The sequence below is a fragment of the Chiloscyllium plagiosum genome, chromosome 3 (assembly GCF_004010195.1).
Source record: "Chiloscyllium plagiosum isolate BGI_BamShark_2017 chromosome 3, ASM401019v2, whole genome shotgun sequence".
In the NCBI taxonomy this organism is placed as follows: domain Eukaryota; kingdom Metazoa; phylum Chordata; class Chondrichthyes; order Orectolobiformes; family Hemiscylliidae; genus Chiloscyllium; species Chiloscyllium plagiosum.
The window spans coordinates 95540566-95564569 of record NC_057712.1 but is presented as its reverse complement, the minus strand read 5'-3'; the positions used below and the strand labels follow the sequence as shown (position 1 = coordinate 95564569).

The 24004-nt window shown below is 42.8% G+C and overlaps 1 protein-coding gene across 25 annotated transcripts in view; it reads right to left on the bottom strand.

The window, feature by feature from the left end:
- Positions 1 to 24004, bottom strand: part of eya4 (EYA transcriptional coactivator and phosphatase 4) — a 554349-nt gene that overhangs the window by 456415 nt on the left and 73930 nt on the right. For 8 of the 25 annotated variants that reach the window (XM_043686510.1, XM_043686584.1, XM_043686520.1 and 5 more), the window contains exon 1: positions 18678 to 18904. The exons of 1 other annotated variant lie outside the window; for it this stretch is intronic. The gene's annotated coding sequence lies outside the window, so the exon portion shown is untranslated. 16 more of the 25 variants (XM_043686430.1, XM_043686470.1, XM_043686608.1 and 13 more) reach the window with 8 other exon arrangements.

The following is a 24004-nucleotide window of genomic DNA, read 5'->3' as shown; positions in this document are numbered from 1 at the left end:
GCTGCTGTAATGTGTGTGTGTTGATTTCAGCATCAATTGACAGGCTCCTGGCAATTATGTGTATAATCAAACACGAGAAGCTATCAATCTCCAGCATTACATTGTTAAGGCTGATAAATGATGATTTAGCAGCACAGTGGGCCTTGACATTTATCTTCCTGATGCTAATGGTCTGCAAAGTGAATTGGCCAGTTTACCCTACAGGAGCTTCATCAGCAGTTTGACTTCTGTGCACAGTCAATGAAGGAACCTGATGGGGATATTGAGTTACTGGACTCTCTAATTCATGTGCTAATTCTGATATTTTAGATTTTTCTTTTTTAAGTAACACCAGTGGAGACCTTTTCCTCTGATTCCCATTGACTTTATTTTTTTCTAGGGCTCCTTGTTGCCGCACACAGTCAAATGCAGCCATGCAGTCAAAGGCAGTGACTGTCACTTCATGTCTACCTTTTAACATTATTTGCCAGTTCACTTTAACTGGGGTCTGCTTTCGTGCTCTCATAACAGCCCTAATTTAAGTTTAAAATCCGAGTCTTAGACCCGCTCTTCTCTCTGTCAAACTGTATGTAAATTCAATCATATTATGACCATTACTGCCACTGCCTTCACTAAGTGATCACAAAATAATCCTGTCTCATTGCACAACACCAGGTCCAGAACAACTTTCTCGCTGAGTGACTCCAGATTATGCTGTTCAAAAAAACTATCCTGAAAAGATTCTATGATCTCCTCATTGAGCTAATTTTCCCATCTGATTTTTGTAATGTACATCTATACTAAAATTCCTCACGACAATCGCTGTACCTTTCCAACCAGCAGTCATTATTTCTTCTGAAACATTCCATTTTTTATATAAAATGTGGTTACATTTATGGGGCCATACAGCACTCCCACAAGTGACTCAATGTTTATCATTTCTCATCTCTTCTGAGCCACTTCTGCATCCTCATCTCCTGAACTTAGATCATCCATTTTTATTACGCTGATATTATCAGTAATTTATAGAAGCACCCCTCCACCTTTTCCTCCCTTTCTGTCCTTCCTAAAGGTCACATACCCTTCAATATTCAGGTCCAACTCTGTTAGCCAATGGTTGTCAGATCTTACTTTTGTTATATATATTGATAGTCTCAGTTTAACTGCTTTGTTTCAAGGGCTCCATGCACTTAGATACTGGTCTTTCATTTTACCATTTTATTAATTTTGTAACTTCTAGCCATTTCTGTTCATTTATTCTTAGGTTTGTATTCTCTGGACCCACATATCATGGTTTGTTTATCACTTGAACACATACTTTTGTTCTGTCTTGCAAACATCAAAACACAGTTAATAGCAACAGGAAAGAAATAGGTCATTCAGTCCTTCGAGCTTGCTCCACCATTCAATACGATCATCGCTGATCATTCACCTCAGTCCCTGTTCCTGCTTCTTCAATGAATTGGCCTCAATTGCTTCTTGTGGCAAAGAATTCTATGGGCTCGTCCCTCTCCAGGTGACAAAATTTCTCATCTCAGTCCGAAATCGCGTCCCCCAGATGCTTAAACTGTGACCTTTGTTTCTGTATTCCTTTGTCATTGGAAATATCCTTCCTGCATTTACCTTGCTTTGCCCTGTTAGAATTTTATAGATTTCTGTGAGATTGGGAGTTCTTCTGCACAGCAGTGAACATAATTCTAACTGATTCAATCTCTCTGCATACATCAGTCCTGTCAGATGAGGAATAGTTCTAGCATGTTTGTTGTACTCTCTCTGACCAGAGCATCCTTCCTCAAAACTTCACACTCAAAACTCACCAGGGCAACTCTCATCAAGGCCTTGTACAATTGTAGCAAAACATCCCTGCTTCAGCATTAGAATCCTCTTGCTATGAGTCATAGAGTGATAGAGATGTAAAGCACAGAAACAGACCCTTCAGTCCAACTCATCTATGCTGACCAGATATTCTAAAGTGGCTTCATCCCATTTGCCAGCACTTGGCCCAAACCCTTCTAAACCCTTCCTATACATAAACCCATCCCGATGCCTTTTAAATGTTGTAGTTGTATTAGTGTCCACCACTTCCTCGGGCAGCTCGAAGGACAGCATACCATTTGCTATACCTTCATGGTTAATTTCACTGACTAGTGTACAAGGCACCCAGTTTTGTTGCCCTCCTTCATTCGAATCTATCATCGTTCTGATAATAATCGGCCCTCCTGTTTTGCTACCAAAGTAGCTAACCTCACATTTAAGCACAAGGTACATTATCTGCCATGTGTTTGCCCACTCACTCAACTTGTCCAAATCACACTGAAGCATCTCTGCATCCTCCTCACAGTTCACCCTCCCACCTAACTTCATGTAAACTTACACTTACTTGCCTCATTTAAGTCATAGAGTCACAGAGATGTACAGCATGGAAACAGACCCTTTGGTCCAACCCGTCCATGCCAACCAGATAATCCAACCCAATCTAGTCCCACCTGCCAGCACCTGGCCCATATCCCTCCAAACCTTTCCTATTCATATACCCATCCAAATGCCTCTTAAATGTTGCAATTGTACCAGCCTCCACCATATCCTTTGGCAGCTCATTCCATACACTTACCACCCTCTGCGTGAAAAAGTTGCCCCTTAGGTCACTGTTATATCTTTTCCTCTCACCCTAAACCTATGCCCTCTAGTTCTGAACTCCCCAACCCCAGGGAAAAGACTTTGTCTATTTATCCTATCCACGCCCTTCATAATTTTGTAAACCTCTATAAGGTCACCCCTCAGCCTCCGACGCTCCAGGGAAAACAGCCCCAGCCTGTTCAGCCTCTCCCTGTAGCTCAGATCCTCCAACTCTGGCAACATCCTTGTAAATCTTTTCTGAACCCTTTCAAGTTTCACAACATCTTTCCAATAGGAAGGAGACCAGAATTGCACGCAATATTCCAACAGTGGCCTAACCAATGTCCTGTAGAGCTGCAACATGACCTCCCAACTCCTGTGCTCATATCATTAATATTTTGTTGTGAGTAGCTGGACTCCAAACACTGATCCCTGCAGTACACCACTATTCAGTGCCTACCACTCAGAAAAAAAATACCTGTTCATTTCTTCATTTTGCTTTCTTTCTGCCAATCAGCTCTCAATCCATATCAGTGCATTACCCTCCCCGACTCCACCATCGCATGCACTTTTACATGCTAATCCCTTATGTGGGATCTTGCCAAAAGCTTCCGAAAGTCCAAGTAAACCATATCCACTGACTCCCCCTTATCAACTCTACTAGTAATATCTCAAAACATTCCAGTGGATTTGTCAAGCATGATTTCCCTTGTAACCTGTCATTGTTTTCCAACTAAAAGTAGGGCCTTGGGTAGTGTTGTAGAATAGAGAGACCTCAGGATTCAGGTACTTAATTCTTTGAACTTTGCATCACATATAAATATCGTGCTTAAGAGGATGTTTAGCATGTTTGCCTTCATGGCTTAGATCTTTGAGTATAGGAGCGGAGACGTTACGTCAAGGTTGTACAGAACATTGGTAAGGCCTTTTTTGAAGTACAGTGTGCATTTCTAGTCTCCCTATAATACAAAGGTAATTAGGCTGGAGAGGGTTCAGAAGAGATTTGCCTGGATATTGCTGGGAATGGAGGCTTTGAGTTATAAAGGGAGGCTGTACAGGCTGGGACTTCTTTCACTGGAGCGCAGGAGATTGAGAGGTGACCTTATAGAGGTTTACAAAATATTGAGGGGTATAGATAAAGTGAATGGCAGGGTAGAGGATTTGAAGAATAGGGGACATATTTTTAAAGTGAGGAGAAAAATTTTAAAAAGACATGAGGGGCAATGTCTTTCACACAGAGTGGTTTGTGTGTGAAATGAATTTCTATAATAGCTGATGGATGCAGGTACAGTTACAACATTGAAAAGATATTTAGATACGTATATAAATAAGAAATGTTTGGACGGATCTGGGCCAAGCTCAGGCAGGTGGGGCTAGTTTAGTTTGGGATAATGCTCGGCATGGACTGGTCGGACCAAATGGTGTGTTTCCGTACTTTTTGACTCTAAGTGCTTTGCTATTATGTATTTTCTAATACATCCTAGCATTTTCCCACTAATAATGTCAGGTTAATATTGAAAGATGAATTCACTACTTCTCTGTCACTTCCTTAAATACACTGGGATATAAATTATCAGGCCCTGGGGATTTATCAGTTTTTAATCCCTTCAGTTTCCTCAACACCATTTTCCTACTCTTGGGAAGTTGCAGGTTCTTCCTCTCACAAGAGCCTGCAGTCCTCAACATTTTTGGGGTGTCCTTTGTGTTATCTTTTGTGAAGAAACAAAATATGTATTTAATTCCTCTTTACGCCCCATTATAATGTCTCTGTTTCTAACCGTGAGGGACCTACATTTGTCCTAACTAAACTTCTTCCCTTCTCATATTTATAGAAGCTTTTACAATCAGTTTGTATGTTTCCCACAAGCTTACTTTTGTACTCAATTCCCGTCCGTAATCCCTCCTTTGCTGAAATCCATAGAATTCCCACAGTGTGGAAACAGGCCATTTGACCCAACTAAACCACACCAACCCTCCGAACAGCATCCCACCCAGATCCATCCACTTACCCTATCCCTGTAACCCAGCATTTCCCATGGCTAACGCACCTAACCTACACATCCCTGAACACTATGGTCAATTTAGCACGGCCAATCCACCTATCTTGAATGTATTCGGAAAGTGGGAGGAAACCAGAGCACCCGGAGGAAACCCACGCAGCCACAGGGTGAACATGCAAACTCCACACAGACAATCGCCTGAAGCTGGAATTGAACCCTGGTCCCTGGTGCTGTGAGGCAGCAGTGCTAACCAATGGGCCACTATGCCTCCCATCAAACTCTAAACTGCTCCTATTCCTCAGGTCTGCTGCTTGTTTTGGCCAGTTTGTATGTCCCTTCCTTGGATCTAATACTATCCTTGATTTCCCTTGTTAGCCATGGTCAGGCCACCTTTCCTTCTTACTTTTCTGCTAGACAGAAATGAACAATTGTTGCAGTTCCTCCCTGCAGTCTTTAAATATTTCCCATTGACTATCTACCATCATCCCTTAAAATAATGTTCCCCAATTAATCATAGCCATCTCGTGCCTCGTGCTATCATGCAGGTCGTTCTGCTATAACGCAACAGTTGTGTTCCTCTGCAACCTCGTGCTATAGAAAATCGCACTCGGGAAAATCGCTATCGAAAATCGCTATACCCATTCATTAGAAAGTTCACATCATCCTAGCAATGCCTACAATTCGTCAATCACGTTATAGCTAATTCACGCTGACGAAACACCCATTATAGCAGAACAACCTGTAATTTCCTTTATTTAGATTCAGGAACCTAGTCTCAGAATCAACTATGTCACTCTGCAACTTAATGAAGAATTCTATCATGTCTTGGTCACTACTCCACAAAGGGCCTCACTCAGCTATACTGCCAATCAGTCCTTTCTTACTACACAATATCCATTCTAAGGTGGCCTGCTCTCTAGTTGGCGCCTCAATGTAATGATCCAGAAAATGTTGTTACTGATTTGATTTTCCCAATCTATATGTTGATTAAGGTTACTCACATTTACAGCACAATTACTCACCTTTATTGTTTGTGACTCTAATTTCCTGCTTAATGCCTTCCCCAACATTATCATTACAGTTTGCTTGTCAATATTGTGACAATGCTATAATTTTAAGAAGTCTATACTGTCCTTTTTTTTAATAAAGAGAGGTTGAGACAGGTGTTGAGCCATATGTTCCAAGCCAATAAAGTAAACAGCTTGTGAGGCCTTAGTTTTGTTTTAAAGTCAGAACAATAGATGCAGCCTGAATGGGTGGGGTCGAGCCCCCACAGAATCAGGATTTTAGTTTAACTTTCAGTAGTTGTTGGCATTTTGAAGCTGCTATGTATCTCTTCCTGCTACAGCAAAATGTATGGGATTTCTCTCTCTCTCAACGCTTTCTCTGGATGCTCTTTCCTCCTGGACTGGAGAAACATGATTAGATTACAGTGTGGAAACAGGCCCTTCGGCCCAACAAGTCCACACCGACCCGCCGAAGCGAAACCCGCCCATACCCCTACATTTACCCATTACCTAACACTACGGGCAATTTAGTATGGCCAATTCACCTGACTCGGGCGGCACGGTGGCACAGTGGTTAGCACTACTGCCTCACAGCGCCTGAGACCTGGGTTCAATTCCCGCCTCAGGCGACTGACTGTGTGGAGTTTGCACGTTCTCCCCGTGTCTGCGTGGGTTTCCTCCGGGTGCTCCGGTTTCCTCCCACAGTCCAAAAGATGTGCAGGGTCAGGTGAATTGGCCATGCTAGATTGCCCGTAGTGTTAGGTAAGGGGTAAATGTAGGGGTATGGGTGGGTTTCGCTTCGGCGGGTCGGTGTGGACTTGTTGGGCCGAAGGGCCTGTTTCCACACTGTAATGTAATCTAATCTAATCTAAACATTGCATGTGTGACAATCTATTTTACTGAATTTGCCTTTGCCAAGGGTGCATTTATGGGATGTTACCATCTTGGAACAGCTAATCAGTGGTAGTTAACATATATATTACCTTGTTACCAACAGAGTTACAGTTAAGTTAATTTTTTTTAAATGCTTATTTTGTCTACATTTTAACTGGAGTGTAAGAATAAAGTATGCTTTGGTTCAAGCCCTGCAGTTTGACCCATCAAATTGCATCCAGAATGTAATGTCTTACACTTGCCTTTTAAAATCAGAAAAAGTCGGGGTCGAGGCTATCTTCTTAATATATTTTGAGGAGGTTTTGTCTGGCCCATAACAGGATACAACACGTTGTCTTCCACTTGGTGTTTCTAAACTCTATCATACAGATTCCACTTCACCAGAGCTAATATCCTTCCTCACTGTTGCACAATTTCTTCTTTAACCAGCAATACTACCCAATCTCCTTTTCTTATTTGTCTGTGCTTCCAAAAAACTGAATATCTCTCAGTCTTCTTTTTCTAGACATTGTCTAAAAACACTTTTAATGACTATGTGACAGAACATGATTATCACAATGATAGTGACATTAAAACATGATAATGATATCACCACCAAAATGTGGTGCTAACAACAGTACTTTAGTAGCCCCAGTAAGACTATCGGCAGATATGGTCTTCTTCATGTTAATCCAAAAAATAACCTTACAGGTTTAATAATGTGATTGGGAGCTGTGGAAAGTCTGTTGTATAGCAACAAGTGCCTGAAGAACAATACAAATCTGGTTGATAGTGTGTTAAATGAAACCTGCTCTATATTTTTGGCATGGTCCCCAGACCTACTCAGTGTGATTTAACGTTAAAGATATTGCAAATTATGCACAATCGAAGAATCAAATCAGAATACATCTACCTATGTTACACTCATCAAATTGCTAACCATCCTAACATAAGCACACAACTCTGCAAATGATCCATCATCAACTAAAAACTATGTGTATCAACACATGTAAAAAGAATCCCTACAATACAGAAAGACGCCATTTAGCCCACTGAATCTGCACTGACCTGTTGAAGAGCATCCCACCCACCAACCCCACCACCCCACATTTCCCGCTGCCAATCCACCTAGCCTGCACATCTTTGGACTGTGGAAGGGAACAGCAGTATTTGGAGGAAACCCACACAGACACGGGGAGAATGTGTAAACTCTACACAGACAGTCACCCAAGGTTGGAATTGAACCCAGATCTGAGCACTGTAAGGCAGCATTGCTTCTTCAAAGTTGCAAACATGAAATAATCTGACAGGCTTCAACAGGCGGTAAATATTTGGATTGAAAAATTTGCCGCCTCATTGAATGATGACAAGGCAAAGACTATAAAACTGAAAAAACAAAATACAAGCAGAAATTGATGGAAATACACAATGGAACCATCAGCAGCTGAAAAGTAAAAAAATTCCATTACAATTTTAAGTGGAAACAGTCAAGAATGCTCCAAACTGGTCACTGACTTTTTAAAAAATTTTCAAATACTGAAAGATTCATTGTCCTAGAAGTTTCAGTCTTTGTTTTTAATTCAGCTCAGTGGCTCCTTCATATCAGAAAGGGACTATAAACAGAAATACATATCATTGTATTGTACTTGAATTAAGTAAACTTAATTCTACCTTCTAATGCAAGCAATGCACAGGAAGCACCCAATGCATTTTGATACTGCACATCATGTAAACATATTTGTGTGCAGTACACATTTTAACTACACAAATTAAATGCCACAGTTGTGTAAAACAGTCAAATATAATGTTGCTGTGCTGACAGCAAGTAGATTTTTAGTTCTGCTAGTAACATTTTAATCCTGAGTCTATAATCATTTCAATGCAAACTTCATACTTTATTGCTACTGCTCTGCAGATCACTTCTCATATAATCAATTATATTTTGCAGGAGTGATTTTACAAATCTGGCTCTGAATTGGGAACATTATCTTGTAGAATCATTTATGAAATTCAAATGCTGCTGACAACAACTAGAAACATATATCTGTGGGCACTGGGATGATAAAGTTTTAAGCATCCAGATAGTTTATGGTAACCTGGAGCATTTTTACGATTCAATGAAATTGGCACCACTTCCCAATTGCCCCACATACAAGTTTAGTCTACTTCAGGTTTCATACCTTGCACTGCTAAGAGACCAACTCAGAAAAGGAATCAATAAATAAGGAAACATATAAGAGAAAATACCACTAATATTTAATAACTTGTTTGAAAAAGGTGCAATTCCAATTAACGTAATTACGAGATTGAAGAAGAGGGAAGAGCATGTCCAAGACATTATAGAGCAGTCGTCTTACTGCAGGTGGTAGGAAAAATGATGGAATCACTACCAAAGAAGAGAATGGCAAAGAAACCTTTATTAATTGTCAATATGAATTACAAACGGGAAAATCTTGTTTGACTAATCCTATTGAATTTTTTGAGGAGGTGAGAGAGAGTAGACAACGTTAATACAATAGATGCAATTGATCTAAATTTTCAAAAGGTAAGGTAGCCCATAATAGCCGAATGATAAAGATCAGCACATGTGAGGCCAAGGGACCACGTGACAGAATGGATTGCTTGCTGGCTCCAAGACAAAAAACCGAGAATGGGAGTAAATTGTGGAGTTATTCAGAGTGACAATGTTTAATAACTTGACATCTAGACATTGAATTAAGCAACAAAAGATATTCAGAAATTTACAAGCGTTTTACTGTAATCTATAAATCAGCACAAACACCATCAATGCAACCATTTACCGAATTAATCTAAACCCAGCTCATGTTTTGACAACCCACCTCCAAATTATCCATTTGACAAATTGAACAATGAATGAATCACAAGTACTGCCCACCAAGGGCAGTTCAACAACATCAAAACTGGAAGAAGGATAGGGAGAGGGACGGAAGTAAATCAAAATGGTGTTGAAGGGAGACATGAAGCACTCCAGCTCTCTCAGGGTCCACCTGCCTCTAAATGCTTTGTGGGGGTCAGTGGACACCACATGTTCCCTCTTCAAAGATACCCAGGTACAAACGTAGCTGCGGAAAAGAGGCAGGCAATCAAAAACTATGATCTTCTCCACAGTCCACAGCCTAGACCTCCTGTTGGCTACTTTGGCCAGGTCTACGAGAAAGCCCACAAGGAGGTCTGTCAGCTTTCCCAGCCCCTCCACACTAGTTGCACAAAGAGCCCAGAACATGGGATAACTGAAAGAACAGTCAGAGTTTTCTTTTAAAAAAATACCTGAACAGGGATACAATCTCTCACAATCAGCATACACATTGTCCACAAAACTGCACTGTATCATAAAACAAACGGTTGGGCTTGGAGTCCATGAACCCCTTTAAACTACAGTTGCATGGGACAGCTATATGCAACACCCTTCACCTCAGATCACTGATGGAAAACAGTAGGTCTCCTGTCTAGAGAGCCCTTCACTGTGGAATGCCAAAACACATCCAGGTGGTGAATAAAGGAGAAGAAGTGGACAGTGTTCAGCTGCAGTCCAGACAGGAAATGCCTCCACACCAGGTGGAAGGATACAGTAGGGGGAAATCTCCAGGAAGTTGCTCAGGTCGTCGGAGTGGGTTCCTGAGGGACCTTTTGGAATCCCAAACCCAACTTTTGATATTTTCTAATCAACCTGTTCAGAGATGATATGATGCAGCTTTGGAACAGGCGGGGCTTGAACCAAGACCCTCTGGCCCAGAGGGACAGACATTAAATTGTTTCATAAGAGCCCAACCAAGGTCTTTGCTCCTTTCTTTTTCCTGTCTAACAGTGCTAATCATACACCCCTGAATGTTTTGTGACTATCCTCACTGGCCTAACCAGGTTTTTTGCTTAATCAACTGTTCAGAGATGTTAATTATAAACGTTCTGGAGCAGGTGGGATTTGAACTCAGATCTTCTGACTCAGAGGCAGGGGCACTACTACTGCACCACAAAATCTTTAAAGACAACATCCAATGAATGTTATCTACTCTTAACCAACTGATTGATCCCGAAAGAAATCTATTTTTTTAACAAAAGGTTAGGAGGTGGTGCTGACCAAGGATCAGTTCATTATTTACATTAATGATTTTAGACTTTGGAATCAAAAACATAACTTTGAAATTTGCAGATGACATCAATTTTGTGGGAGATAGTTAATATGGAGAACTGCAACAAATTACAGAGGTTGGCAGAGAGAGGTCTAAGTGAAACTTAAATGCCAACAGGGATTGGTTGGGCCAAATAATGTACTTTTGTGCCTTAATAAGTAGTAACTGAAGGAGAACATTGCAATTGCTCAAACAGAAGCACCATTCAATCAAAGATAATGAATAAATGCATGAAAGGAACATGGAGAAAAATTATTGCTCTCTTAACTAACAACTGTACTTAAATTTAGAGATGAAATTTGCTTCCAATCTGTTTAAGCAACTAATCAGTGCAAAGGAACTATTCTATTTATTTGCCACTGTTTCTCCATATCCTTGCTCCCACCTTTAATTCTTCTTCACTCTGAATCAGATGTTGCAAAACTTCAGTTTTCTATTTAACCTCAAGATGAACTTCACATCCGGTAGTTAATTCACCAAAACAGCAGACTTACCAATCTACAACATTGCCTGTCTTACCCTCTCTCTCTTTGGAAACCATTATCCATGATGAGATTACTTCAAACATTGGTTAGGCCACTGTTGGAATATTGTGTGCAATTCTAGTCTCTTTCTATCGGAAAGATGTTGTGAAACTTGAAAGGATTCAGAAAAGATTTACAAGGATGTTGCCAGGGTTGGAGGATTTGAGCTATAGGGAGAGGTTGAATAGGCTAGGGTTGTTTTCCCTGGAGCGTCGGAGGCTGAGGGGTGACCTTATAGAGGTTTATAAAATCATGAGGGGCAAGGATAGGATGAATAGACAAAGTCTTTTCACTGGAGTGGGCGAGTCCAGAACTAGAGGGTATAGGTTTAGTGTGAGAAGGGAAAGATATGAAAGAAACCTAAGGGGCAACTTTTTCACACAGAGGGTGGTAGGTGTATGGAATGAGCTGCCCAGAGGAAGTGGTGCAGGCTAGTACAATTGCAACATTTAAAAGGCATCTTTTATATGGGTATATGAATAGGAAGGGTTTGGAGGGATATGGGCTAAGTGCTGGCAGGTGGGAATAGATTGGGTTGGGATATCTGGTCGGCATGGATGAGTTGGACTGAAGCTGTACATGCTGTACATCTCTATGACTCTAAGACTTGACTTGTGAAGTACTCTCATCAGATTGATGGTCAGCAGTTCATTTTTTTGAAATATGTATATTTTCATTAAGATTTTGTTTAAAATGTAATATTTTAGCAAATGTATCTTCTTCGTATGCTGTTTGTGAAAGATCTACTAGAATGAATGGGTTGATCTACAAAATAACTGTTCTCAATGTTAATGACTCATCAAGTATAAATATTTTACATATTTTATAGCATTTTAATTCAATTATTTACCAACTGGCTGAATGCTGAAGGTATTCTATGAATGGTGGAAATCTAAAATTATGGTTAGCTAATCCCAATCAATTGAATACAATTGATATCATGAACATAAACAAAAAATATTGCTCTGATGACACAAACATTGTTGAAGAAGACAGCATTTAATAGAGCAATCTGCTTTTTGAGATACTGAACTCTAAATTTGATAAATGTGTGTAAGCATTTTCTTTTTTGATATGGAAGCTTTTATCACCTTACAGGCATCGTTTTTTAAGCATGAATTGTAAACGGTGAATAAAAATACTTTGGGTTATTTTTTCATTTGTTCACGGTATGTAGGTGTCATAGCAGGGCCAGCATTTATTGCCCATTCATAATTGCCCAGAGGACAGTTCAGAGACAGTGACATTGCTATGAATCTGGAGTCACATGTAGGCCAGACTAGGTAAGGATGATAGGCTTCCCTCCCTGATATTCCACAAGTGCGACATGGTCATCATTAGACTAGCTCTTTATTGCAGATTTTTATTGAATTCAAGTTTCACCATGTGTCACAGTGAGGTTTGAACCCATGTTCCCAGAACATAATAAGCTGCAGTTTGCAATTGAATTTCACATTTCTTGAAATATGAAAAATGCTTATGTGGAAGAAACATTAACATACGCAGTGATTTATTACAAGTATTTACTATGTTGAGCTTCACTGGCAGAAGTCTACCAAATTGCACCCATACTTTAAAAAAATGAAGATAATTAATTTTGAACACATTATTTTATAAAATAAGGATCAATTTGTTAATTCCCTCAATTGAAACCCAAGAATCAGGTAAATTATACAGCAACAATTACGGTATTTTCTGTAATACTGGTTGTGTGTGATTTACCATTTATCATGGTGTTTGATGGTAAAGTTTTGGAAACAGTTTTTCGAAGTAATTTCTATCAATTTCTGAAAAATTCACACTGTAGAAGAGGCACGTAAAGAGACAAAGTAGTACAGCATAGACCAGGCGCACAAATGACAATGTTACTAACATAATTCAATTTCTAAATATCGGCATTTAATAAATGCACTTAATATGTCATAAATCAACTTTATTAGATACAAATTAGAATGCAATTTTAAAATTTGGTTATAAGAAAGAGCATTAAAATCACTTCCTTCTAATTTCTCATTTTAGATAAATCCCAAAGGAACTGAACAGACTACAAAGTCGCTCATGTAAATCAAAACAATAAACAAAGTCACTATCCTATATTTCAAGCAACGTCACTGCAAAAATTTCAAGAAATGTGATAAATAATACAGTCTATGTTATCCACCATGTCCAATGTATTACTTCCTCCAAATAATTCCCACCAAACAAATGAATAAAAAAATGTAAATGACAAATCCAGCGAATGTTTCACAGTAAAGTTGCTTAAGGGGTGTGAAATTAACAACCTAGCTAGAACTACACACCTACAAACAGAAAATAACTTAAAACAGGACAGATTAAAACAGCTGTGAGCTTGCTCTTACTAACTTCCAGTATACAGCATGTATTTAATTTTTAAATTTGTTCCCAGAATGGAAGCATCATTGGCAAGATTGGCATTTATTGCTCATCCATAGCTGTGCCAAGAGGTTTACGGTGGGCTTCTATGTTGATGTTGTATAGCTTGCTAAGCCTTTTCAAAGGCCAGTTGAGCTTATCACACTGAAATTAGATTAGAATAATTATAGGCCAAATTGAGTAAGGATAGCAGGTTTTCTCCCTAAAAGGCAATTTAAGCTTAATTTTATTTTTTGCTGCTAAATCCTCATTGAACCTTTGTTACCTCTAGATGTGATTATTGGAGTACATTCCTGGCTAACCTCCCATATTGTACGCTATGTAAACGTGGTCTTTTAAAACAGCTGCCCATGTCCATATTTGTGCCAAAATTTACCTATCATGAGCCTCATCCCCACAATTGCTGAACTTAAATTATCTCTCCACAAACAAACCCCAATCGCGACATTCTCATCCTTAGTTTCATCCCTTCCTATTTCTATAATCCCTCCCAGCCTCTTTACCTTCTGCAATATATATATACACATCAAATTCTGGCCTCTGGAGCATCCTGGATTTTAATTGCTTCACAAACTGCAGCCATGTTTCCAGCTGCCTTGGCCCTAAGCTCTAAACCCCTCCACCACTCTTTCTTTCTTTATTGTGCTCCCTTGAACCTACCTGGGACAGATCAGAATTTGGCCATGCACCCTAATATAGCTTCCTTTGGTTTGGTGTCAAACCTTGCTTTATAATGCTGTCCTGAGGAGCCTTGGATGTTTTATTTCATCAAAGGTGCTATACGTATAATTTCAAGAAGTTGTTATTAATGTTGTAGTATGACAGTAATGTATGTGTTTATGACAATCTAACAGTTTCTGCAAATTTATACTCCCAGGTTTTTAAAATATAATAGAATTCAAGCTATTTATCCAATTTTATTATGCATGATAACACACCATTTTATTATACTTCTGTTATACTCAACTACATTAAAACATTAGTCATGCAGTAACCTTGACTATTAAAAAAAGTGTACTTTGATACATTGTAAGGAAAGTAGTTGAACACATGATTATTCTGCAACTGAAGGAGATTTTTAAAACTAAATCATTTGACCTCCTTCACTCATGGAATAAGCATTATTTGAATCACTTCCTGTATAACTATATATTTGCAACTTCCACTTTGTGCTGCAATATCCACAAGTCAGATAAAAGTCTCAAGATTTAATTTTTATCTGAATTATTTTATAATCTGTGGAAATATATGACTGTAAATGTAATTAATGTATGCTGATACTTTATTTTCCAGCTGTAAACTGATATAGCTCTAACCTACACTCCCATGTCAACTGACCAATGCTGTCTATTAAATAATAATAATTAAATAAAACTTGCTTCTCCTTAGTGCTTTTCACAACTACCAGACAAGGGGTGGCACGGTGGTTCAGTAGTTAGCACTGCTGCCTCACAGCTCCAGGGTCCCAGGTTCGATTCCTGCTTTGGGCAACTGTCTGTGTGGGTTTCCTCTGGGTGCTCCGGTTTCCTCCCACAGTCCAAAGATGTGCAGGGCAGATGAATTGGCCATGCCAAATTGCCTGTAGTGTTAGGTGCATTAGTCAGAGGGAAATGGGTCTGGGTAGGTTACTCTTTGGAGGGTAGGTGTGGACTGGTTGGCCCGAAGGGCCTGTTTCCACACTGTAGGGAATCTAATCTAAAATGGTCTCTTCCTGCACTGTCGGGATTCTATGATGTCAAAGAACTTCACAGCCAAGTAAGCTGTTTCGTTGTGCAGTCACTGCTGTAACGTGGGAAATGAGGGAGCCTATCAGCACACAGCCAACTCCCATCATCAGCAATGTGATAGCAACTAGATAATCTGTTATTGCAAATCTTATTTCAGGCAAAAAATATTGGCCAAGTCATGGAAGATAACTGTCCCACTCTTCTTCAAAATAGTGCCATGGCAACTTTTATATTCATCTGGGCAGACATTTCTGATTGCAGTTTCAGGGCTCCCCTTAAAGTTGCCACATCCCTTAGTACTACACTGAAAGGTCAGCCTCGATAGTTGTGCTCAACCTCTGGAGTGAGTCTTGAACTTTCAAATTCAGAGGCGACTGCACTACCAATTGAGCCATGACTGAGCCCAACTGAGTTTTTATATTCACAATTTTCAAGTGCAATTTAAATTCAAGAGATTTCTGCTTTCATTCATTAAATAGAAAATGTGTCTAAAATATCCTGCCTATAAAGTATTGACAATATTGATATTCTCATAACATTCCTCAGTCTACAATGTTCATGGAAACATTATACAGGTATCATTTTATGCCCACAAATATCACTTTATGGAAAGAGGTTAACACCTCTGTTAAAATAATAGAGAAATACAATAAGATTGCATTGCACATGTGTGCCCTCATTGGTTATATTTATCAAACAGACAGGTCTAACATAAAATAGAGAGGATGAGAAATTAAGGAGTTTTGGATAGCTGAAAGATATTAAATGATTTCTAATGTAATGTCTTTCCCCCACAATTGAAGTTGACTGGATCATTGACTGGATCCTGCTCATCTTTGTTCCCTTGTGATTCATATTTATCACACTGACTGTGATCACTTTTATTATCAACATCCTACAAATATTAACCAGAAAATGTCAAATGAATGTACTTTTGTTTACACAGTTCTGAGAATCAGAATTAACACAGCAGCAATATTACAGAACTGGGTGAGGCCATAAAAACAGCAAATTCCTACTTCCAGTTTAACTTATTCAAGATGCCCAAAATCCATATTTTGACTTTCACCCTTTTTTGCCTGTCCTTTTTCTGAGCAACTTGAGATTTTCTCCACACACAAAAAAAGTGATCAGTGTTTGGATATCTTAGCTTTGCGGTAATCTATTTTCACCACAAAAAAAGTAAAGTGACTTAATGAACAGGCATAAACTAGAAACAAAATATATTTTCTAATGGGGCCTTTTGTGTGATTCAAACGTCTTTAATAGCTCCTTTATATAGCATTGAATTACTGTACAGAGCAATATGCTGCAAATGTATATAGTACATTGATATTGATATATTAAGATTAGGTAATAGCAAAAATATGCATGCTTTAGTTTTATTTTCCTGCTTGTCATATTTGTTTCATTTTCAATTCGGCCAAAGTATATTTTCAGAATAAATCTAATCTTGAGGTAGTTTCCTTACTGTTTACTTGAAATCATTTAAAAAGTGGTATAAGTGGTATATTTTGCATCACCTTATTTTTTTCGACATTATGGTCAAAGAGCTGCATTATAATCACTAATCTTTAAGACCCCAAACACTTGGAGCGGGTTATCTCCGTATTACAGGACAGGATGGTCTCGATAGCTGCAGGCACGCTATAACCTTCTTTACAAAAGAAACGATGCTTTTCTTCGAAAGACGTGAGGAACTATTACATGTGGGTTATCGTCTGACGGACATGCGAAATATTACTGTCCATCCATAATTTCCCGGATTATATATGATTCTCGTCGCTTGTGCTGACTGCAGACATTTCGAAACTACAGAAAAACAGCTGCTGGTGTAAACGCTCGTACCGAGACACTTGTTTTTTCTCTCTCTCTGTTTAAAATTCATTTATCACCACCACTGTCGACTAATTGACACGCACCAGATCCGTGTGTAATCGACACACTGGGGTCTGCAATATCTGTTGCCAAAAGAACCTATTTGCTGTTGGTGATGACCACTTGTGTGATTAAGGTGCGGTTTGTTCGGCCTATTGTACTGTATGGACGGAAAGTGGCAAGTGCTCCTTCGGACGGCAACATGGAAATAGCAAATGGGGTGGACGGGTTAGCGAGGTAAGGAGGCACAATGCTTTTGAAACAGTGACTGCGCCCTGTATAAATGTAACTATAAAAGTTAAAGACCGTTTTCCACATTACAGGACAATGATTGGTTTAGGCAATTCTCAAACATAAAACGCATTCGACGGTTATCGTGCGAAGGTGAAATTCTCTTTGCTTGTTAAAGACTTGGATTTAATAATAAGATCGAAGCAAGGAGTACAAGGAACCCCTAAGTCGTGCTGAATTTTTATTTGTTTTTCAAGAGATGCAATTGGTGAATTTGAACCGTACCTACTTTTGCTGCTATTTTACTTTCATTCTGTGAAATGAGCGGCCGATTCCGGTCACCAATACTGACTCACACAGGAGCAATACTCAGCAAGAACCCGCTGGCTAGGTTCACCAACTCACCGCTTTTTGCAAGTCCAACTGCAAATACATGTTTTCGATTTAACCCTCTCTACTCCCAAAGGAAGCGATGAAAGGAACGCTGGTTTTTAGCTGGGAATAGTGGAAAAGTGACAAATAAAAACGGGAGAATATGGAAACAGCGTACTTACTATGTATTTTCTAAATACTGTATCACACACTTCCCCCACAGCTCGGATATTTGTTGGGTATTTCTCATTCGACATAGAATATAAAGTGATGCTACTATTCCTTAGACCGTCATTTCTCTTCCCTCGCCTCCCACGGGATGTAAAAGTGAAGAAATTTGACAGCTAATCTCCAAACGAGGACAACTTATTCCTTGCGAGGGTCACGAAATCGCGCTGACGGGAAAATAACTGTTAAATACGTGTCGTTAACCTGAAATCCAACCTGGACGTTTACATAAGTATCGAATTCAAATAATGACAGCCAGGAAAGAAACCCAGTGGACGGCAGCCCATTGGGCTTGAGGAGTGCTACCCTGCCCCGAGAAGCATGGATGTGGATGTGTGTGCTGTAAGAGTATCCCCTCTCACTGATCGCCAGACATAAACACTAAATACACGTGCACTTCCTCAACACAATAACCGGCTTCAAACGCGAGCAAGGGGGAAGCCAGCTCAGCGACACAGCAGCGTCTGCACATCCAGCTGCCCTCTGTAAACTCAGCACCGAGTTATGGAGCACTAGCTCCACGACGTTGGGCTGTATTCTCACGGTTTACTTGCCCCGTGACCACGTCTCCGTTTTGGATCGGGCTTTCGCTGGTTCTTTGACAGCTCCGAGATCCCCAGCCCGGTGTACGAACGGTTAACCATGCGCGATACTGCCCGCGGGGCCACTGCCGACAAATAACACAGACAGCAAGACTTACTTTTTCAATAAAATTCCACTTTCTTCCACTCAAATTCTCTTCCTGGGAATAGTTGATGGCTCCGGTCTTCTTCCAAGCGGAGACGGAGGGGGCGGGGAAGGAAAATGGGGGACTGTTAGTGTTTTGTTTCCTCGGTCTGTCTCCAGCACTGAACAAATGCGAGAGGCAGACAGTCCGAGTGTATCACTGATCCTGGGCTCACACTCAGTCCCAGTGTATCACTGACTCCGGTCTCACACTCAGTTCGAGTGTATCACTGATCCTGGGCTCACACTCAGTCCCAGTGTATCACTGATCCTGGGCTCACACTCAGTTCGAGTGTATCACTGATCCTGGGCTCACACTCAGTCCGAGTGTATCACTGATCCTGGGCTCACACTCAGTCCCAGTGTATCACTGATCCTGGGCTCACACTCAGTCCCAGTGTCTCACTGATCCTGGGCTCACACTCAGTCACAGTGTATCACTGACTCCGGGCTCACACTCAGTTCGAGTGTATCACTGATCCTGGGCACACACTCAGTCCCAGTGTATCACTGACTCCAGTCTCACACTCAGTCCCAGTGTATCACTGAGACCGGGCTCACACTCAATCCCAGTGTATCACTGATACCAGGCTCACACTCAGTCCAAGTGCATCACTGAGAGCGGGCTCACACTCAGTCCCAGTGTATCACTGACTACGGGCTCACAATCAGTCCCAGTGTATCACTGAGACCGGACTCACACTCAGTCCCAATGTATCACTAACTCCGGGCTCACACTCAGTCCCAGTGTCTCACTGACTCTGGGCTCACACTCAGTCGCAGTGTATCACTGATCCTGGGCTCACACTCAGTCCCAGTGTATCACTGACTACGGGTTCACAATCAGTTCCAGTGTATCACTGAGACTGGACTCACACTCAGTCCCAATGTATCACTAACTCCGGGCTCACACTCAGTCCCAGTGTCTCACTGACTCCGGGCTCACACTCAGTCGCAGTGTATCACTGAACCTGGGCTCACACTCAGTCCCAGTGTATCACTGACTCCGGTCTCACACTCAGTCCCAGGGTATCACTGATCCTGGGCTCACACTCAGTCCCAGTGTATCACTGACTCCGGGCTCACACTCAGTCCCAGTGTATCACAGATCCTGGGCTCACACTCAGTCCATGTGTATCACTGACTCGGGTCCACACTCAGTCCCAGTGTATCACTGACTCTGGGCTCACACCCAGTCCCAGTGTATCACTGACTCCGGGCTCAAACTCAGTCCCAGTGAATCACTGACCACGGACTCACACTCAATCCCAGTATATCACTAACTCTGGGCTCACACTCAGTCCCAGTCTATCACTGACTCCAGGCTCACACTCAATCCCAGTGTATCACAGACTCTGGGCTCAACCTCAGTCCCAGTGAATCACATACGCCCGGCTAACACTCAGTCCCAGTGTATCACTGATGCCAGGCTCACATTCAGTCCCAGTGTATCACTGAGAACAGGCTCACACTAAGTCCCAGTGTATCACTGATAACGGGCTCACACTCAGTCCCAGTGTATCACTGAGACCGGGCTCACACTCAATCCCAGTGTATCACTGATCCTAGGCTCACACTCAGTCCAAGTGTATCACTGAGAGCGGGCTCACACTCAGTCCCAGTGTATCACTGACTCCGGGCTCACACTCAGTCCCAGTGTATCACTGAGACCGGGCTCACACTCAATCCCAGTGTATCACTGATCCCAGGCTCACACTCAGTCCAAGTGTATCACTGAGAGCGGGCTCACACTCAGTCCCAATGTATCACTAACTCCGGGCTCACACTCAGTCCCAGTGTCTCACTGACTCCGGGCTCACACTCAGTCCAGGTGTAGCACTGACTCCGGACTGACACTCAGTCCCAGTGAATCATTGACCACGGACTCACACTCAAACCTAGTGTATCACTGACTCCGGGCTCACACTCAGTCCCAGTGTATCACTGATTCAGGGTCACACTCAGTCCCAGTGTAGCACTGACTCCAGGCTCACAATCAGTCCCAGTGTATCACTGACTCCGGGCTCACACTCAGTCAGTGTATCACTGAGACCGGGCTCACACTCAGTCCAGTGTATCACTGACTCCGGGCTCACACTCAGTTCCAGTTTATCACTGAGACCGGGCTCACACTCAGTCCCAGGGTATCACTCACTACGGGCTCACAGTCAATCCCAGTCTATCACTGACTCCGGGTTCACACTCAGTCCCAGTGTATCACTGAGACTGGGCTCACACTCAATCTCAGTCCATTACTGAGACCGGGCTCACAGTCCCAGTGTGTCACTGAGACCGAGCTCACACTCAGTCCCAGTGTCTCACTGACTCGGGGCTCACACTCTGTCCCAGTGAATCACTGAGACCGGGCTCACACTCAGTCCCAGTGTATCACTGACTCCGGGCTCATACTCAGTCCCAGTGTATCACTGATCCTGGGCTCACACTCAGTCACAGTGTATCACTGATCCTGGGCTCACACTCAGTCCCAGTGTATCACTGACTCCGGACTCACACTCAGTTCGAGTGTATCACTGATCCTGGGCTGACACTCAGTCCCAGTGTATCACTGACTCCGGTCTCACACTCGGTCCCAGTGTATCACTGAGACCGGGCTCACACTCAATCCCAGTGTATCACTGATCCTAGGCTCACACTCAGTCCAAGTGTATCACTGAGAGCGGGCTCACACTCAGTCCCAGTGTATCACTGACTACGGGCTCACAATCAGTCCCAGTGTATCACTGAGACTGGACTCACACTCAGTCCCAATGCATCATTAACTCCGGGCTCACACTCAGTCCAAATGTCTCACTGTCTCCGGGCTCACACTCAGTCCCAATGCATCACTACCTCCGGGCTCACACTCAGTCCCAGTGTCTCACTGTCTCCGGGCTCACACTCAGTCGCAGTGTCTCACTGACTCTGGGCTCAACCTCAGTCCCAGTGAATCACATACGCCCGGCTAACACTCAGTCCCAGTGTATCACTGATGCCAGGCTCACATTCAGTCCCAGTGTTTCACTGAGAACGGACTCACACTCAGTCCCAGTGTATCACTGACTCCGGGCTCACACTCAGTCCCAGTGTATCACTGAGACCAGGCTCACACTCAGTCCCAATGTATCACTGATCCCAGGCTCACACTCAGTCCAAGTGTATCACTGAGAGCGGGCTCACACTCAGTCCTAATGTATCACTAACGCCGGGCTCACACTCAGTCCCAGTGTCTCACTGACTCCGGGCTCACACTCAGTCGCAGTGTCTCACTGACTCTGGGCTCACACTCAGTCCCAGTGTATCACTGACTCTGGGCTCACACTCAGTCCCAGTGTATCACTGATTCTGGGCTCACACTCAGTCCCAGTGTATCACTGACTCTAGGTTCACACTCAGTCCCAGTGTATCACTGACTCCGGGCTCACACTCAGTCCCAGTGTATCACTGATCCCAGGCTCACACTCAGTCCCAATGTATCACTAACGCCGGGCTCACACTCAGTCCCAGTGTATCACTGACTCCGGGCTCACACTCAGTCGCAGTGTCTCACTGACTCTGGGCTCACACTCAGTCCCAGTGTATCACTGAGACCAGGCTCACACTCAATCCCAGTGTATCACTGATCCCAGGCTCACACTCAGTCCAAGTGTATCACTAAGAGCGGGCTCACACTCAGTCCTAATGTATCACTAACGCCGGGCTCACACTCAGTCCCAGTGTCTCACTGACTCCGGGCTCACACTCAGTCGCAGTGTCTCACTGACTCTGGGCTCACACTCAGTCCCAGTGTATCACTGATTCAGGGTCTCACACTCAGTCCCAGTGTATCACTCACTCCGGGCTCACACTCAATCCCAGTCTATCACTGACTCCGGGCTCACACTCAGTCCCAGTGTATCACTGACTCCAGGCTCACACTCAGTCCCAGTGTATCACTCACTACGGGCTCACACTCAGTCCCAGTCTATCACTGACTCCGAGCTCACACTCAGTCCCAGTGTATCACTGACTCCGGCCTCACACTCAGTCCCAGAGTATCACTGAGACCGGGATCACACTCAGTCCCAATGTATCACTGATCCTGGGCTCATACTCAGTCCCAGTGTCTCACTGAGACCGGGCTCACACTCAGTCCCAGTGTGTCACTGAGACCGGGCTCACACTCAATCCCAGTATATCACTGATCTCAGGCTCACACTCAGTCCAAGTATATCACTGAGACCGGGCTCACAGTCCCAGTGTATCACTGACTCCGGGCTCACACTCAGTCCCAGTGTATCACTGAGACCGGACTCACACGCAGTCCCAATGTATCACTAATTCCGGGCTCACACTCAGTCCCAGTGTCTCACTGACTCCGGGCTCACACTCAATCCCAGTGTATCACTGATCCCAGGCTCGCACTCAGTCCAAGTGTATCACTGAGAGCGGGCTCACAATCAGTCCCAGTGTATCACTGACTACGGGCTCACAATCAGTCCCAGTGTATCACTGAGACCAGACTCACACTTAGTCCCAATGTATCACTAACTCCGGGCTCAAACTCAGTCCCAGTGTCTCACTGACTCCGGGTTCACACTCAGTCGCAGTGTCTCACTGACTCTGGGCTCACACTCAGTCCCAGTGTATCGCTGACTCTGGGCTCACACTCAGTCCCAGTGTATCACTGACTCTGGGTTCACACTCAGTCCCAGTGTATCACTGACTCCAGGCTCACACTCAGTCCCAGTGTAGCACTGACTCTTCCCAGTGTATCACTGAGACCGGGCTCACACTCAATCCCAGTGTATCACTGACTCCGGGCTCACACTCAGTCCCAGTGTATCACTGAGACCGGACTCACACTCAGTCACAATGTATCACTAACTCCGGGCTCACACTCAGTCCCAGTGTCTCACTGACTCCGGCCTCACACTCAGTCCCAGTGTATCACTAACACTGGGCAAACAGTCAGTCCCAGTGTCTCACTTACTCTGGGCTCGCACTCAGTCCCAGAGTATCACTGATCCCAGGCTCACACTCAGTCCCAGAGTATCACTGACTCCGTGCTCACACTCAGTCCCATTGTGTCACTGTTCCCAGACTCAAATTCAGTCCCAGTGTATCACTGAGAACGTGCTCACACTCAGTCCCAGTGTATCACTGACTCCGGTCTCACACTCAGTCCCAATGTAACACTGACCCCGTGCTGACACTCAGTCGCAGTTTTTCACTGACCATGGGCTCACACTCAATCCCAGTGTATTACTGATTCCGGGGTTCACACTCAGTCCCAGTGAATCACTGACTCCGGGCTCAAACTCA